Source organism: Pelophylax lessonae, assembly GCF_965119305.1.
Source record: "Pelophylax lessonae genome assembly, chromosome: 12".
In the NCBI taxonomy this organism is placed as follows: Eukaryota; Metazoa; Chordata; class Amphibia; order Anura; family Ranidae; genus Pelophylax; species Pelophylax lessonae.
In genome coordinates, this window is record NC_138779.1 from 102,082,909 (window position 1) to 102,103,061 (window position 20,153).

General features: G+C 40.6%; 1 protein-coding gene across 1 annotated transcript in view; it reads right to left on the minus strand.

The window, feature by feature from the left end:
* LOC309567912 (uncharacterized protein) overlaps nucleotides 1-19,485 on the minus strand; it is a gene marked incomplete at its 3' end in the record, with an annotated part of 262,103 nt that extends 242,618 nt beyond the window's left edge. The window contains exon 1 of the mRNA XM_082273448.1: nucleotides 19,411-19,485. The remainder of the gene's footprint in view (nucleotides 1-19,410) is intronic.
* Between the last annotated feature and the right edge of the window lie 668 nt (nucleotides 19,486-20,153).

Below are 20,153 nucleotides of genomic sequence, written 5' to 3' on the forward strand. Positions count from 1 at the left end.
CTTGAGGCCTATGAAAACAACTTTCTGTGTTGTGCCTGCAGGATGTCATTTAAAATGCAACCCATATAAAACCTTACTGCTGCTAGAGCTGTTATCTACAATTTAAAATGTACACAGCACCAAAGCCCCATTGAATTTTTTTTTCTTGCTGTACTCAAAAGTGCCTAACACCCTTCAATGAAAGAGCGGAGTACAACCACCAGGAATTTAAATCCCTGTGCTTTGAGGCATTGCCCATGCACATAAAAATAATAAGTTTGGCAAAGGAGCAAGATATACCACCTAGGCCCCAAGGGGACACCGGATACCTTAAGGAGGACACCGGACATCCCATCAACAAGGGGGGGACGCCCACAAATAAATAGGGATTTGCCCCATCCTAGGGTTCCCCAAAATCCTCGGGAAGTTCAAGTGACATTAAGGCCCAGACCTCACGCCAGAACCAAGTAACTGGTTCTAATGGGGATCTGTCCCATATGTCTGAACCCGAGAGACATAGGCACCGCAGGAGGCAGAGCCAATAATCTAATTCTGTAAAAGTTTTCAGCAGAGTAGAGGCCAAATTGATCAGCTGATCACTTGATTCACTTTGGGCACTGCAGCCCAGAATTAAAATAAATTCCTCTTTAGGAACAAATCCAATGGCCAGCCAAAGGCCATAAAATCCTTAAATGCCCAAGTGGCAGGAATCAAAGGGATACACTGAATAGAAGTATAGGATACAGAGGTTCTAACACCATTTTATCCCAGGTCACAGCATTGAGGATCCTGAAATTCCTATCAGGGAATCTTGGTTGTTAGATACTAACTACCCTCCTATTTTTCAGTGGTCACTTCATCCCTCTGACTCAAACAGGTTGCTTAAAGCGGGCACATTTTGAAAAATCGCCAATGACGGTGATACCAAGGAGGATCAAACCCTAATGACGTAATGCAGTCAAGAGGTTAAAGGTTGTATACGGTAACCAAGAAGGAATCCTCAATGCCAGGTAGTTTGTTGCCTACAATAAATTGCATTGATGCCCCAAAGGGGGAGATATTATATTTTTTTTCTCCCAAGTAGTAGGTAAATTTTAAACAAAATATTAGATCATTGTATTATTGTCCAATGTGTAGTATCCATGGCGATAAATATTCCCATGTTAATAAGCCCCAGAAGTCAGTCGCCCTAGGAAAGGTCGCATATATAGTTTCACCTTCCGTGGTGCTCATATAAAAGGGCTGATCACACGGTGGATTAAAGGAGAACTCTGAGAAAGCTTAGGGTCCCAACATCGCATTGAAATGTCAATTGATAAGAATGTATATTCATACTATATGTTTCACCCAATAGGAATAGATTAACCTTCCATGCCAGGTCGTTGATTGGTACAGACGATGATGTTTGCCAAAGACACAGCGATTGGATGGGTCATCTCTCCTTAGAGTCCAGTTCTGGATGGAACCCCTCATTGAATCGGATCCCTCTTCAGGAATCAAGCTGCGAGACGCCCCAGATTCTTGTTGACGGAGAGGAAGATTTGTTTCTACAGATCTTTGTGCATTTGATCCGAGGAAATCCATTGAGAGGAATCGCACTACCTCCTGTTTTCAGTTGAAGGAGATGTGAGAATGGTGCATTGCACATGTGAGAAAACCTCAGTCGAGGTGTATGACACTCTAGGCCATGCTGAAACCATTCATTATCCAACCAACATCCAAGGTTGAACGTCCAAACAGATTTCTCTGATTCCTGATTGCCAACATTGTTTTACTGCGCTTTGAATGGTAGTTGCTAATGCCATTGCAGCAGTTAATTTCTGTCTCCATCAAGACTGTACAAGCTGATGTTGCAGATTTCAAGGAACATTTGAGTTTCTTTACCAGGAGATCAGAATTCAAAGAGACTAATAAGGAACAGTTTGTGACATAGCTAACACCAGCAAAGTCGCTACGAACTGACATTTTGAACTGATTTTTTTTTCTCAATTTCATTTTTACCGCTTTACTTAAAAGTTATGAACAATTCCCAATATGAACTATTCTCTTACAAAAAGAGAACAAGACATTTTTTTTTCCCGCTACTCCTTAAAAGGCTTTCTTTCCAGATAGGCCTAAGTTGCTCACTTGTCTACTGGGAAGAAAGGGGGGGATATGTCGGGACTATTGGGGGGTTGATTCAAATAATAATAGGTAAAAAGAAAAATGATTTTAAAAGCCATGTATTTCATATTATGCATATATGAGATTCTGAACAGGATGGCGTCCATCTTGTTTTTAAGGTGAAACAAAGTTCATATATATACTTGTTAAACAAAATGTCTCTCACAGGCTTACAAAGGGTCTATGGTTTCAACAGAGATCTTTGTATTTCTATGTAATCGTAAATAAGATTTCTTTTGACATCTCGATCAGATAAAACTTAGTCAGTCTGACGCTATGTTAAGGGGGGATATCTCAGTCTGTCTATAAGTATATAACAATGGACAATACCCCAGTATATTCTAGCAGACATTTAAAGATGAACCATATAAGTTTTTATAGATACATTATCATATGTGAGAAGATATTAGCCATAATTATGTCATTATATTATGTAAGGCATATACATATATATTTAGGAATGTTATATCACATTTTGGGTTTATATTCTCAGTAATAATCTTACTTAGAATTCTTTTTCTAATAAGTGTAAGGACATATGTATCTCGTCACTAGTTACCTCATTTCAGAGAAGTCTAGTCTAAGTGCTCAAGGTGTTGTAAATCCTACAGGCCAGACATCTTAATTGACAGTGTAAGACATGGTCAAATAAGTAATTGCTTTTCACTAGCCGACAGGTCAATAGGTCATCAGATAACAAATTGTTTTAATTATATTAAATACAAAATCTAATGAACGGTACAATACTGCCCTCTGGAGGCGAAATACCAGGTGCAGTCTTGAGATAATTTGAGATATTCCAATATAAAAATATTATATTGTGTTAAATAATATAATTATTGGAATGGCATTACTTGCCCAGGTGAATTATGGAGATACAGGTGGACATTTATGTATGTACTGGGAGTCTGGAGAAAGTTTTATGTTGTGTTATATGATTAATCTCACATATAGAGAAATCATTTAACTTTATTAACCAAGTTTTGGGTTAATTATCAAAAGAGGTGTGTCTCTGACCTCATCAGTTTAGGTATAGAATATCCCAGCCAATGGAGATAATGTTTCATCCCTCTGGGTTTTACTTATGGTAATTTTTATAGCTCTTTGTTCTTACCATATAAAAGACCAACCCAGATATGAGACACAACACACTTTACACTACTGACAACACACCTCACACTTACACCACACACGCTATTAGATTCCTCAACAGACTCATCCAGACATACTCCATATTTGTCCAATCATTCATCTGAAACTTGAAGGGAAGCCACCATCTTAAGAAAGGCATCCATCTTAGGACTCTGGTAACGATTTGAAGCTAGCAGCCATAAGTGTGGTAAATATGCCTTGCTATGTTATTTGATTTTATTCAACAATTGTTTATTCCTTCCTTATATGTTTTATATTGCATATTTAAGGGTAATGAGATTACAATCCCAGCCGTATAAGCCATGGTAGATTTTTCTCTAAAAAGCTGATTTTTGTTTTTATACATTATTATTAATATCAGATTAAGTGCATTATTTGCAATTTTAAGTCTTCCGTTTTGCATGGCTTATTCTCATTCCTTCTGCAGTGGAATGACTTTGAGCCGTGTGATTCGCAGACCATTGTAGTCTGTTTATATAGAACATTAATTTATGGCTTATACTATACCTGGGAAGAAATGGTAATCCTGCTTTTACTTTGGTTTCACTTTCACTTTGTTTTAGTTTCACTTTGTTTTAGTTTCATTTTCATTATTGAGCTAAACATCACATTGCATTGATTGTTTGAAGTTAGTATTTTTTATGTAGAAGTTATCTTTTTGTGTCATTTCTTGTTTGATCATATATCGTGTTTGCATGTCTTGAGAATAAATATTTTATATATATTCCACGCTGTAGACTGTACTCACTAAGATTGGTATATGCTTTTAAAAAGAAATTAATCAATTAAAAAGAATTCACGACAGTGATTTATGGCAATAGGTGAAGACTCTCCTTTTTCACAGATCTTTGCTTATTAACCATAAATAAATACACTGCTATATTCAGAGAGCAGTATAAATATTCTGACATAAGTACGAGCGCAAGATATTTATTATTAAATATTCTTACAAAACGCTGATTAGGAGAAATGAGACTGGACAAGTGCAATTGCTCCAGAGCTTTGTAAATAAAATGAATCTTCACTTTGCAAAAAATAATTACATGCAAGATTTAAAAAAAATACTAATTTTTGCTTGCACATGATTGGATGATGGAAGTCAGCAGACCTTCCCCTCATTTAGTAAGCTTGGAGCAAATACCCCTGCAGAGTGAATCTACCCTTGCAAAGTGCACAGTCTATTTGCCTTTAGTAAATCATCTCCACAGTCATAAATTGAAAAAATCCTTAAACTATGCATCTTTTTTTTCTGCTGTACAGAGAACACAACCTCACAAAGTTAGGTCTGGGCTGATTTTGCAGAAAAGAAAAAATGGTCATGCCCCACCCTCCCTTCTTTTTCCCAGATATCTGGAAGTTGAATAAAGCTCCACAAATACAGCTTTCCATTTTAGTAAGGGCCCTTTCACACGGGCGCTCCGTATGTCCGCAAATCATCCTATTTTTTTGCGGATGATTTGCAGACATAATGTAAGTCTATGGGATTGCGGATGTCAGCGGATGACCATCCGCTGACATCCGATTTTCTTCCTTTCAGTTCTGTTCCGTTTTTTGGAACGGAACAGAACCCTATTTTTCCTCAGTTCAAAAAACGTAAAGGAAGGAAAATCGGATGTCAGCGGTGTCATCCGTTGACATCCGCAATGCCCGTAGACATACATTATGTCCGTATATCATCCGCAAACGAATGGGATGATATGCGGACATACGGAGCGGATGACACAAATGTCATCCGCTCCGTGAAAAAAAAAAAGTGCCGGAGCGGATCGCAATGCGGTCCGCTCCGTGTGAAAGAGCCCTTAGTTTAAAAGATTGTTAACAAAACTAAGGGTTACAATAGATCTTATTTTTGTTTTGGTAAGCACTGAAACAACATTGTTTGGCTTGTTAATGCACAAGGTGTAATCCAGCAGTGTTCATGGGTTACTGTACTTTGTGCTGAAGCAGACCCTTCACTTTGAATGGGTTGCCAATGCACCACAATGCACACGTGGTTCACACATGTACATTTCCTGTGGGTTAGGATGCCGCTATGTTGGAAATAAATGCCACCACATGAGCCGCACTGTATGACACCATACTATATGCTTCCATGTATTGCAGTAATGCATTGTAAAAACACTCTATTACTGGTACATACTAGTTATGGCAACACACTATTGTGAATGGACCCTAAGGCTGAAGAAAAAGGAAAGTTAATGCTCCTGGGCTCGAGAGGTGGTAATGTGACAGATGGAGACTGAAGGTCCACTACCACAAGCGTCACGTGGGCTGTGCTGTCACTCTCAGCAGATCAAGGGAAACCCGAATGGCACTCTAAAAAAAAAAAAAATGAAAGCTCTGAGGAAGAGGGGATACCCCTTGAAATGCGTTAGCTTCTTTTGAAGATATTCATTCCACAACTATCGCTGACCAGAAGACCATGCCAAGTAGAAATCTGGGTTCACTCACACTTATATTTGCTTGAATTGTCATCTTAATTTGTGAGTATGATGTATATATTTGAAATAAAACCATTTTTGCAAAGGTAACGCGCTAGGCGGGTGCGCCCTTTTTATTTTTTTTATTTTTAATGAACCCTAAGGGCCTTTTCAAACAATTGCACTTTGGTAATTTACTGTTGCAAACAGGGTTCATTTTGAATGCCACCCCAAAAGCACTTTGCCAACTGACATGTTACATAGTTACACGGTTGGTAAGGTTAAATAAAGACACTAGTCCATCCTGTTCAACCTGTGTGGGTGTATGTGTTCATAATCATTTTCCGTATCCCTGTATACTGTGTTTGCTAAGATACCCATCCAAGAGTTTTTTAAAACTATTAATACTTCCTGCTGACACCACCCATTGTGGAAGTGAATTCTACAACCTCACCACCCTGACAGTGAAAAACCCTCTACGCAGTGAAGGCAGCGATTCTGCCCGTGATCCTGAATCACGGCAAATCGCGGGACACCCGTGAGACCCCCGTCACTTCCAATTGCACCCCAAATGTGTCACGATTTTGCCGCGATTGTCACCCGATGAATTGCGGTAAAATCTTGTAAATAGAATCGCGGGACACCTGTCGCCCAAAAGAAGTACAAGAAGTAGAAGAACAAAATCTGGGATGCCAAAATGTGAACAGAGCCTTAAGTTTAAACTGATTCTCCTCCTTCATTGAGTGGCCCCATGTCTTCTTACACTCCCTAAAACTGAATAGTGTATTCCCTAAGCCAGAATCGCCATTGAGGTATTTGTATATTGCTATCATACCTCCTCTCAAGGGTCTCTTCTCCAAAAAGAATAGGTTTAATGTTTGTAGTCGTTCTTCGTAACTGAGGTCTTCCAGTCCCCTTATTAACTTTGTTGCCCTTCTCTGGACTCTCTCCAGTTCCCGCACCTCCCTCCTGAGGATTGGTGACCAGAACTGGACGGCATACTCCAGATATGGCCAATCCAGAGTTATATAAAATGGGACGATTATCGTTTTATTTCAGGAGTAAATTCCCAGTATTCCCAGTAAATATGATGCAAAACACTATAATGCGTGGTAGCACACAACAGTCTAACAAAACTTTGGTTTATTTGAAAGTGCTGCCGTGACACAACACATGTTAATGCACATACGCTAACACAGCTCAACAGTGTCCATGGGCCCTTAGGGATAATTTTTTAATGCTAGATGCACTTACATTTTATTTTTTTTGCTCACTTAATCTCTTGCTGCTTACATAACATATACACATTATATTGTCAAAAGTATTGGGACGCCTGCCCTTACATGCACATGAACTTTAATGGCATCCCAATCTTAGTCCAATATTGAGTTGGCCCACCCTTTGCAACTATACCAGCTTCAACTCTTCTGGGAAGGCTGTCCACAAGGTTTAGGAGTGTGTCTATGGGAATGTTTGACCATTCTTCCAGAAGCGCATTTGTCAGGTCAGGCACTGATGTTGGAAAGAAGGCCTGACTCTCAGTCTCCACTCTAATTCATCCCAAAGGTGTTCTATCGGGTTGAGGTCAGGACTCTGTGCAGGCTAGTCAAGTTCCTCCACTCCAAACTCGCTCATCCATGTTTTTTTGGCCCTTGCTTTGTGCACTGGTCCAAATCATTTGGTGGAGGAAGGATTATGGTGCGGGGGTTGTTTCTCAGGGGTTGGGCTTGGTACCTTAGTTCCAGTGAAGGGAACTCTTAAGGCATCAGCATACCAAGAGATTTTTGGACAATTTCACGCTCCCAACTTTGTGGGAACAGTTTGGGGATGGCCCCTTACCTATTCCAACACAACTATGCACCAGTGCACAAAGCAGGGTCTATTGAGACATAGATGAGCGAGTTTGGGGTGGAGGAACTTGACTGGCTTGCACAAAGTCCTGACTTCAACCTGATAGAACACCTTTGGTATGAATTAGAGTAGAGACTGCGAACCAAGCCTTCTCGTCCACAATTGCGCTTCTGGAAGAATGGTCCAACATTCCCATAGACACATTCCTAAGCCTTCCCACAAGAGATGAAGCTGTTATAGCTGCAAAGGGTAGGCCAACTCAATATTGAACCCTCCGTACTAATGCTGGGATGCCACTAAAGTTTATGTACTTTTGACAATATAATGTATGTGTGGTGGCAAAAGAGGGTGGGCCTTTACACTCACATGCTGCACATAAGCGTCCATGGTTGGCAGAGCTTTCTGTGCTGAGAGCTCCCTCACTGTGTGCATCTAGCACAGTAAATGAGCTGTCAAAGACAGTTCATGATCCATACTAATGTTTGGGAGTCAGCAGGATTGGCTCCCGATCATGTGACCATTGTGACAGCCAATCACAGTGATTATGTGATCATCCAATCCTTCCCGCCCCACTGGGCACACAAATCCTAATCCATTGGGGCTGGGTGGGAAGGGGGTCTAGACCTAAACTCAAAATGCAAACATTTGCAATTTTATGGGAAGCATCTAGAAATGTTAGTTTTGGCCTAAGCAGTACCCTGAAAAATGTACTTTTTTATCCAATTGCTCTTGAAAAATAAAATTTTTTGTCCTGTGCCTCGAGCTAACCTCTTAACTTTATATCTGTAGTGTGAATCTAAGGCGCTGCAGCCTCCAACATCAACTAGGTTTAACTGGGACACTTTGTAGAAAAATGCCAGTTAGCGCTGTCCTGACGCCAGCTGAATGCTTCCTGGTGCTTGAGATACTGTTCTGCTTAAAGTGCTGAAACTTCAACTTTAACTCCCTGATTAACTCAGAAAATCCAGGACTGTACCAACCCTTGACTCTTTACACTCTGTCTAGCTCAAAAGTCCTGCGTATGACTCCCTCCAGCCCTTCACTGACTGAGGTACCTTCTTGTGACTGCTTGTGCTGCTGCAACTCCTAACACTGCACACTTGACTTCAGGGCCCAACCGCTGGCGCCCCCTCTACACTTTCAGGGTCCTCTCACTAGGCAACCCCCTTAACACTTCAGGGTCTTTCACTAGGCAACCCCCTTGACACTTCAGGGTCCTTTCACTAGGCAACCCCCTTGACACTTGCAAGCTCCATGATCCCTGGGGCCTTCACTGGAGTGGTCCCCTCTACACTAGGCAGACCCTCAGAGGGAGTTCACAGTACTCCTGGAACTGAACCCCTCTTCCTTCGCTGGTCCTCGGCACACCGGATCCTCTCTGCAGCTCAGCTCAGCTCGCCCTTCTGGATTCTCAGGCAGCCACCCAAGACACCCATCCTTCTGAAGGAGGAGAGACAGCCGTACTCCCCCTCCTGGGATTCTGCTTACCGCCAAAGATGCTGCGTCATGCGTTCCCTTCAAACTTATACCCACTCCCAGAATCCTCTGCGGCAGAATCTGCCTTCTGGGGTAGATACAGGCCTGAATGGGCCACTGATTGGGTTTCCTTCACTGCCCAATGAGAATCCTCTTCGCAGCCACACCTGACATGACAGTCCATCTGAAAATCATGGCCCTGCTGTTAGGCAGCCAATGCCCATTATGCTTTACTTAGCACCTACCTTGTAGGGTGCTACAAGTAATTTTCTAGTAAATATTTTTTACTAGATTTGATTTAGATACTGATACAAAGATACTGATTTTTTACTTGTAAACATAAAGTGTCAGAGGAAGGCCTGCTCTTCAAGTGGTTAAAAAAATAATATTACTGTAGATAAAAAGTATACATTTTGTTCTAAAATGTCTTCAATTTAAAATTACACTACAATTATGATTTAGGTACAAAGCATTGCAAAGTTATTTACAAATAAAATATAATTTTAATTTATTTGCAGCCTATTATATTGCTTTTGGCATCATTTAAAGTAAAGGTGAAATCATATCACTGTGTCCCAGAGCATGGGGTGCAGGTTTGTCCTGATACCAATCCAGAGCGGTGGTAAATGTAAAGAAGATAGGATCACTGTTACTCCCGACCAGCCCAGGTAACTAAACAATAAATAACGGCCTCAGCCTACATGTCTCCACCAAACCACACACCCTGGTGTATTTCATCTGCCCACGGGGGCTTAGTCATAGGTGGGCAGGGCGAAATGCACCAGGGTGTGTGGTTTGGTGGAGACAAGATAGTAGGCCGAGGCCGGTTCTTATCGTTTATTCACCTTGGCTGGTCAGGAGTAGTGGCAATCCTTTTTTATTTACATTTTTACTGTTTGGTTCAACACTGTTGGTGTTGATCTGGCGGCCTCCACCTAGCTTTTATACTGGATAACAGAGGGATAGATTAATTCCATTTATGTAATCTACCATGACATCATGATGCCATGTCTCACAATATTCTAGAACTGGATGTATCATATACTTTCAATTTATTATTTTTATACTTATGCATTACTCGCATACCATTGCTAAGATACGTTTTGTGAAAATCAGTGATTAACAAATCTGTCCCAATGTAAGTGTAAAACACGCATTCATATAGTAGTAAAAAACTATAAAAATTGTTTGCTTTAATATGAAATTATTTCCACAATGTTGCTGATGTATAACATTTCCCACCAGCTGCAAAAAAATATTTTTTTTATATATTTTAAAATCTTTATGCTACCAGAATTAGTAAATAGATAGGAAAGTATATCATATTTACTTGTTTTAAACTTTTTATTACATTTCTTTACTTACTTTCTGGTTTCCAGGCCTATGCAAATGATGTCATACATCCCTGGAGTCTTGAGGAGGGAAGGAGGGATTGTCCCAGCTAAACATACCTGCCTGCCTGCGTACCTGAGCTAAGGGCAGATGGATTCCATGAAGTAAATGGTACATAAATGACCGGCACTTAAGCAAGATGGCTGCTGCCAGAAATGCTAGGGGGGTGTTTTTCAAAGTGATTCCCCAGCTAAATAAAGAATGGAGACATGGATGTGTGGGTGAGTTTGCTTTGAATATTGAAAATGAATTAAATAGTGGTTTTGGTTTGTGATGCTCAGATGCAGTGTAGGTTCACTTCAACATAACAAAGTAATACATACATAGTTATTTTTTCCAGGACAAAAATGTTTTTCTTCTGTTGATACTGTCTTGCAAAAATTATTATTTTTTAACCAGTTCTGGACCGGAAGGATTTGCCCCCTTAATGACCAGGCCATTTTTTGAGATTCAGCACTGCGTTACTTTAATAAACAATTGCGTGGCCGTGCAACTACACATCTACATATTTTTGATTAAAAAAATCGCAATAAGCGTATTTTGATTGGTTTGCGCAAAAGTTATCCCATCTACAAACTAGGGGAAAGATTTATGTCATTTTTATTTATTTTTTTACTAGTAATGGCGGCGATCTGGGATTTTTAGGGGGACTGCGAAATTGCGATGGACAGATCGGACCCCTAACTGACATTTTTGACACTTTTGGGGGGACTAGTTACATTACTATAGTAATCAGTGCTAAAAATATGCACTGTTACTGTAATGTCATTGGCAGGGAAGGGGTTAACCTAGGGGTGATCAAAGGGTTAATTGTGAGCCTAGGGGAGTGTTTATTAATTGTATGGGGGAGGGGCTTGTGAAATGATCATAGAGACCTGTGATCCTATATAGTAGGATCCACAGGAGCTCTGTGATAATTTCAGAGAGAAGAACGGTCGGCTGTGTTTACAACAGCTGACCGTTCTTCTCTCTCAGCGGGGAGCGATCGCGGGTGTCTGGCGGCAATCGCAGCCGCCGGCCCCGTGCATCGGCATCTCCGGTACCTAGTGGGGGCGGGAGTGCGCCACCCCCCAGCACCACACGCGCAACCGACGTAGAGCTACGTCATTTCGCGCAGCCAAGCCAGCCTGCCGCAGTAAAACTAAGCAATGCAAACTTATTTACAAATAAAAAACATTTTTTTTTTAATTTTGCATTTTTTGAATGCAGTACTAAAGGCAAAAATGAGAAACGCAGCAAATAAAATGTTAAATATCAATGATCATAAAAAATAAAAATAAGCAAATAAATCAGCAATAAAATAATAGCTAAATGGAGAAGGGGAAGAATGAGTTGATTAGGGTGGATTAGGGTTAATTAGGGGTTTCTAAGGGGGTCAATAGCAACAATTAAATTTAATTAAATTTTATGCAAGAAAAAAAAAAACATTGTTGCTTTCACTGACATCATATGCAGATCAAATGTCACTCCTTTGAACTGCAGATGAATGAAACGAAGTAAGCACAAACACAAAGAAGTTCCTTTTTTTACAGCAGCATTATAGCTGCTTCAACACATTCATCATTTTAATTTCTAGAAACTGCAGTGGGGTGGGATATTAGGATATACAACGCCTAAGAAAAGTTTTTTAGATTATTATGTTTACAGGACAGTAAGTCTTGGAAAATCTCCCCAATAGGATATACAGTATCTCACAAAAGTGGGTACACCCTTCACATTATTGTAAATATTTTATTATAACTTTTCATGTGACAACACTGAAGAAATGACATGCTACAATGTAAAGTAGTGAGTGTACAGCTTGTATAACAGTGTAAATTTTCTGTCCCCTCAAAATAAATCAACACACAGCCATTAAGGTCTAAACCGCTGGCAACAAAAGTGAGTACACCCCTAAGTGAAAAGTCCAAATTGGCCCCAATTAGCCATTTTCTCTCCCCGGTGTCATGTGATTCCTTGGTGTGAATGGGGAGCAGGTGTTTTCAATTTGGTGTTATCGCTTTCACTTTCTCATACTGGTCACTGGAAGTTCAACATGGCACCTCATGGCAAAGAACTCTCTGAGGATCTGAGAAAAAAGAATGATTGCTCTACATAAAGATGGCCTAGGCCAGTGATGGCGAACCTTGGCACCCCATATGTTTTGGAACTACATTTCCCATGATGCTCAACTACACTGCAGAGTGCATGATCATCATGGGAAATGTAGTTCCAAAACATCTGGGGTGCCAAGGTTGGCCATCACTGGCCTAGGCTACAATAAGACTGCCAAGACCCTGAAACTGAGCTGCAGCAAGAGGATTAAGGCAGTGCTGGAAAATAATGGTGGCCACACAAAATATTGACACTTTGGGCCCAATTTGATCATTTTCGCTTAGGGGTGTACTTACTTTTGTTGCCAGTGGTTTAGATATTAATGGCTGTGTGTTGAGTTATTTTGAGGGGACAGCAAATTTACACTGTTATACAAGCTGTACACTCACTACTTTACATTGTGGCAAAGTGTCATTTCTTCAGTGTTGTCACATGAAAAGGTATAATAAAATATTTATAAAAATGTGAGGGGTGTACTCACTTTTGTGAGATACTGTAGATAGGAAAAACACCCAGGTGATGATTTTAAAGTGATCGTAAAGCTTTAATTTTTTTTTTAATTAAAATATTAAACATGTTATACTTACCTGCTCTGTGCAGGGGTGTGGCCTGGATCCTCCTCTTCTCGGGTCCCATGCTGGTTCTCCTGTCGAGTGCCCCCACAGAAAGAAGCTTGCTATGGGGGCACCTGAGCCGCTGCTCTGTGTGTCGATTCACACACGGAGCCACTGATCAGCCTTGCCCACTCCGTCTCCTGATTGGCTCATTGGCTGTAAGTTACAGCATGGCTCCTGCTGCTGCCAATAGCCAATCAGGAGTGTGAGTTCCCAGAGAGGCAAGGCTCACGTTGACATCCCTGGATTGAGAGGGGGCTCAGGTAAGTATTAGGGGAGATGCTGCACACAGAAGGTTTTTTACTTTCATGCATAGAATGCATGAAGGTAAAAAAACTTGTGCCTTTACAACCACGTTAACTATTTCTCTACTCCAGTGGTCTCCAAACTGCAGGTCTGGGGCTGGATGCAGCCCTTTGCTTGCTTTATCCGACCCTTGAGGCATAATTCCTTCCACTGACACAAGCAATGGGGCATAATTCCTTCCACTGACACAAGCAATGGGGCATAATTCCTTCCACTGACACAAGCAATGGGGCATAATTCCTTCCACTGACACAAGCAATGGGGCATAATTCCTTCCACTGACACAAGCAATGGGGCATAATTCCATCCACTGACACAAGCGATTGGGCATAATTCCTGCCACTGACACAAGCGATGGGGCATAATTCCTTCCACTGACACAAGCAATGGGGCATAATTCCTTCCACTGACACAAGCAATGGGGCATTAATCCTTCCACTGACACACGCAATGGGGCATAATTCCTTCCACTGACACAAGCGATGGGGCATAATTCCTTCCACTGACACAAGCGATGGGGCATAATTCCTTCCACTGACACAAGCGATGGGGCATAATTCCTTCCACTGACACAAGCAATGGGGCATAATTCCTTCCACTGACACAAGCGATGGGGCATAATTCCTTCCACTGACACAAGCGATGGGGCATAATTCCTTCCACTGACACAAGCAATGGGGCATAATTCCTTCCACTGACACAAGCAATGGGGCATAATTCCTTCCACTGACACAAGCGATGGGACATAATTCCATCCACTGACACAAGCGATGGGGCATAATTCCTGCCACTGACACAAGCGATGGGGCATAATTCCTGCCACTGACACAAGCGATGGGGCATAATTCCTGCCACTGACACAAGCGATGGGGCATAATTCCTGCCACTGACACAAGCGATGGGGCATAATTCCTTCCACTGACACAAGCGATGGGGCATAATTCCTTCCACTGACACAAGCGATGGGGCATAATTCCTTCCACTGACACAAGCAATGGGGCATAATTCCTTCCACTGACACAAGCAATGGGGCATAATTCCTTCCACTGACACAAGCAATGGGGCATAATTCCTTCCACTGACACAAGCGATTGGGCATAATTCCTGCCACTGACACAAGCGATGGGGCATAATTCCTTCCACTGACACAAGCAATGGGGCATAATTCCTTCCACTGACACAAGCAATGGGGCATAATTCCTTCCACTGACACAAGCAATGGGGCATAATTCCTTCCACTGACACAAGCAATGGGGCATAATTCCTTCCACTGACACAAGCAATGGGGCATAATTCCTTCCAGTGACACAAGCGATGGGGCATAATTCCTGCCACTGACACAAGCGATGGGGCATAATTCCTTCCACTGACACAAGCAATGGGGCATAATTCCTTCCACTGACACAAGCGATGGGGCATAATTCCTTCCACTGACACAAGCGATTGGGCATAATTCCTTCCACTGACACAAGCGATTGGGCATAATTCCTTCCACTGACAACAAAAACGAGGCACTATTCCACCCACTGACACAAACTAGTCCTCCCCCTAATACCAAAGATCAGGCATTGTTTACTTCCTTTGGCCACAGTCCGGCCCCCCTAAAGTCTGAAGAACAGTAAACTGGCCCTTTATTTAGAAAGTTTGGAGACCCTTGCTCTACTCCATCTAAAATGGAAAAAAGTGTTTTGGCTTAAGATATATTCAAAAATTGAATAAAAGAAAAATACCTTTTTTAACTTTTTATTTCTAGTTGTGTTCCCAGAGATTTACACTGCTGTCTCAGACAGACTACAGAAGGAGAAACGAGGAGAAATTGTACATTGACAGTTTTCAGCAAAACTGGTATCATAGATGGTTTTCCATTTATTCCTATTTTGGTTAACACTGTGAAATTGTAAAAGTTGTAAATACAGTCCCTTTACTTTCTATTTTGGTGGCAGTGGTCATCAGGACAGGAAGTAAGGTGGCATATTCCACCGGTGACACAGCTGGCATTAAAACTTCATAGATGTTCTAATTCTTCCCCTGTTCTGCTCATAACTAACAAAAAAAGTTTTGGCTGAAGTTCCACCTAAAATAGTTTTGTCGAATAATTGATTGGCAGTTTTCAAACTTATGCTTCAATGTACAATTATCTGTGAATTTGGGAAATCAGAAAAAGAGACCGTAGAAATATGAGAAGCTTAAAACCAATCAAAAATTAAAACTGGGGATATCAGCAAGTATCAATAAAATTCTTCCAACTTATCCCCCACAATGCTTTCGGGGTTTCACAGATAGGGGAAGCCATTTGCATATTTGGTGGTCTTGCCCTGTTGTGGAGGCCTTTTGGGCTGAGGTATTTCATATGCTATCTATGCTTGCTGGGGTTACCCTCATGCCTTACTCTACCACAGCCCTATTGAATAAACACCCACCTGAATTAACTACAACACAATTTAAACTGTTCTCATACTTTACCACTGCAGAGAAACAAACTATAGCCGTGGAAAAGGCCCAATCTTTGTCTCTTCGAAATTAAACATAGAATAACACAATTTATGATTCATAGTAAAATAGAGGCTACACTACTTGATCGCATCCCTAAACGCTTGAAAATATGGCAGCCAAGGGTAGACAATTACTTGCCATGAGACTTTGACTAACCACTACTGGAACTTTGACTATATATCTGCAGAATTTCCCACTGATATACTAAAATTGGCCATAGCTTGGTCATCACACCTACCGGACCGCTTGGTTTGCCTTTTCCCTTCCCACCTTTCTTTCTCTTTCTTCTTCTTAGACTATTTATTTAAACTGTGTACGTTAGATAGGCTGCTTCATGCTCCTGATATTTGGAAGCTCTTCAGCGTGACTGTCCCTATAAATCGGGGGGTAGTCCATCTGCAATTGTTCCATTTTTGCTTCAATATTTGGCTCCACCGTGTATTCTCATTTGTGCTACTGTTGATTTTGCCCTTATTGTGTACTGCTAATTGTATTTCTATTACATAGCAGCTTATACATAATGTAACTATACAATTATATATCTAGTTCCATATTTTCAATACAAATATTGAACAAAAGAAAAGTTAAAACTGGGGGAAGTGACCTTATCAGTGCAACAAAATGAAAGAAAAAAAATTCTCTGTTCTAATATTTTTTTTTTTTTTTATCCTAATGATATGTCAAATCCCTATATTCAAGCTATAAACATGCAAAGGTGAAAAAATATGCAGTGCCTCTCTTGATGACATCCAATGAGTCTACTTATAGCTAGTGAAGCACTAGAAATAAAAAATGTATATGACACATAAGATAGATTTCTTTTCCACATTGTTTAGCTTTCACAAGCTTCTCTCCTGGATCATGCAGCTTTTTTTTTGTTAGATATAACGTTTGCTGAATGTGTTCAAGTTATACATCTTAGAACGTGATTTGTGGTTATACACAAAAGGAAACTAAGTTTGGTTCAATCTTATTTCAGATATTTGGAATTCTTAACATTTTACTTATCAATCCATGCATTTTTTCTAAAGCTTTTTTATACAGTGTTGTATAAACCAACTTGGCCAACTTGTACTTTATGATTCCTGATCCTATTACTCTAATACAAGCATACTGGGATACCTTTAGCCTGGGAAGCTAATGTACAGCTGCATACCTTATTAGAAGCAATATCATGCCTTATAGAACTGTTTTTCAACTTTATTAAACGTTGCACCCCTTTATAAAGTCATTGTGTACCTACAGTATGTACCCCTTGGTGTGGGACACATAATCTCAAGTACACTTAGGTGTGGGTACATTTATTGCTAGTACACTTTTTCAAATATATCTTTTATTATTTTTCTCCAAACACAAATAGGGATTTACAACAATTCAAAAGAAAGATAAGTACAACACTGTCCAGCTATAGCAACATTGAAACTCCTTCATACTAGAGAGGCTATTCCAGTCTTAATTTCATCTACTGTATATCCCTTCAGGGAGGTCTAAGTTTATATATCTTACCACAATCTATAGTCACTCCCACCATTAAGGCATCCTATAGCTTGCTAGTCTCAACCATACTACCCCATTTGCATACCCAAACAAACTAACAAACGCCATTAAAAACAACGAGACCAAAAACTAAGGACAAGAAAAAAAAAAAAACCCCGAAGGTTCCCTCTCCTCCTCCTCCCATCATCGTCCCTGTAGGTCTCCCCCCCTCTCTTCACTCATGTCTGCAACAACCTGAACCCCTCTTCTGACCGGATGAAGCTATTCCAGAGCTCCCAGGTCTCAGTATACAATCCACGTTTACTCTGAGATGTCAACACCAAGTCTTCCATTTTATTAATAACCTCTACTCTACGTAACCAGTGCTTTATCGTAGGAGGATGTGGGCTTTTAAATAAGGCAGGGATACAGGCCTTCGCCCCATTGACCAGATGTCGCACCACTGACTTCTCATATCTCTGTATGGGAATATCTGAGAGATGGAACAGGAAAAAAGCCGGATCTTCGTGAATAGTAAATTCCGTAAATTTTTGGATAATAAGTTTCACCTCAGTCCAATATCCTACAAGTTTCGGACAGGACCAGAAAATATGAAATATCCCTGCATCCTCTCCTCCACATCTCCAGCAGTTCACTGATGTGTTTGGAAATATCCTGTGGAGTTTATGAGGTGTGTAGTACCACTTGTTCAATACTTTAAAGTTGGTCTCTTGGGTTTTAGTACAGATAGATGTTCCAAAAGCCAACGAGATCATATTCTGTATTTGTACTGATGTGAACGTACAATTTAGATCATTTGCCCACTTGGTCACCCAGGGTAAAGCAGAATTGTCTGGTACTGGCCTTAATAATTTGTATAGTAAGGAAAGTGTATGTAATAGCACTCCTTCTCCCCGACAGTATCCTTCAAATTTAGACATACTCCTTGAGTACTCTGCAGAATTTGGCAGGGTGCCCAGGAAATGATGCAGTTGTAGAGCCGACCAGAAGGTTAACTTAAAATTGCCATCCTGTTTCATAAGAGTCTCTACTGTCGGCCAATTATCTGCTACTAGGAATTGCTCCGCTCGAGCATATCCATCTATACCCAACGCATTCAGGTCTGGTGATGAGAATCCAGGCCCAAATCGAGGGTTTCCAATCACCGGGAACAATGGAGAGAAGGGGGGAATAATAGAGTATCTCATATTAGCCAGATAGCCTATACGCAGCGTCGTACCTATAAGAGGATGCAGTCTTAGTTGTGAGGGTAGATCTGGATAGCACCACAGTGCTCCTCTGAGGGGGATATTTGTCTGTGCTTGTTCTATAGTAGTCCATAATTTAAGTGCATGATGTCTACACCAGTCAACCACCCTGCTCAGGTGGGCTGCCTGAAAATATTTTTGCATATCCGGGAGAGCTAAACCACCGCACTTTTTTGGCCAGGTTAATAGTTTCCGCGCTAAACGGGGTCTTTTCTTTGCCCAGACGAATTTGATAAATAGAGCATGAATCAGATGGAAGTATCGAGCAGGTAACCGCACCGGTAAGGCTCTTATCAAATAGATATGTTTAGGCAGAATATTCATCTTTATCAAATTACATCTGCCAAACCACGAGTGGAAGCCCGTGTGCCATTTTTCCAGAAGGATACGTGTCTCTGCTATCAAAGGGGGAAAATATTGCCAGTACACTTAACTGTGCATAAATGTTTCCCAAATAACCCATTATCTTCTGAAATAACTAAAATACCTACCCATATCCATTTAAACAGGCTTTTCTAGGACTCCAAACTGTTTAATTAACTACAAGAATCAGACCATGACACCATCTGAAATACCCCCAGGAGTACAAGGAGTCCTAGTTAAGAACCTGTGCTATATAGTGAAAATACTATCTCCCTTGCAGCATTTTGTTGGCACACATACTACTATGTATACTATATGTATACTACTACCACTACTATAAAGACATTCAATGTGTTTACTCACCTTACACATTAGACGTTTCCTGTTCTTCTTTGCTCCGGGATGTGATTTATTTTTAGATGATAGGTAGTTTTATTTGCAGCTCTCATTTCCTTGTATAGCCCTCAGCAGTGAACTTCCCAAAAGAGGTCTGACCATCTAATCATAAGAAAGTAATAATTGTGCTTCAGAAAGTTTCACACTGATATATCACATGGATATACTGTATAAATACTAGCCACTCCTCTCTGCACTGGGGCGCATTCCCTAAAATATGTCAGGTAGCCATCCTGTATATCTCATGCAACACACTCAAGACAAATGTCATAGTTTTTATGTGAACATACCTATTAATCCTGTCCATGATCACAGGAAACTGACACGTAGCACATGTACAAAACGGACAGCAAACAATGCTATCACATCTGGGCTGACATGCAAACAATTCAACTGAAAGTAAGTGAGTCAGCGATAACTGATCTACCAAAATTACATAATTTTATTGGTAAAATGCACATAACACAACTATATATATATATATATATATATATATATATATATATATATATACAGTGGGTACGGAAAGTATTCAGACCCCCTTAAATTTTTCACTCTTTGTTATATTGCAGCCATTTGCTAAAATCATTTAAGTCCATTCTTCTTCCTCATGAATGTACACATAGCACCCCATACTGACAGAAAAACACAGAATTGTTGACATTGTTGCAGATTTATTAAAAAAGAAAAACTGAAATATCACGTGGTCC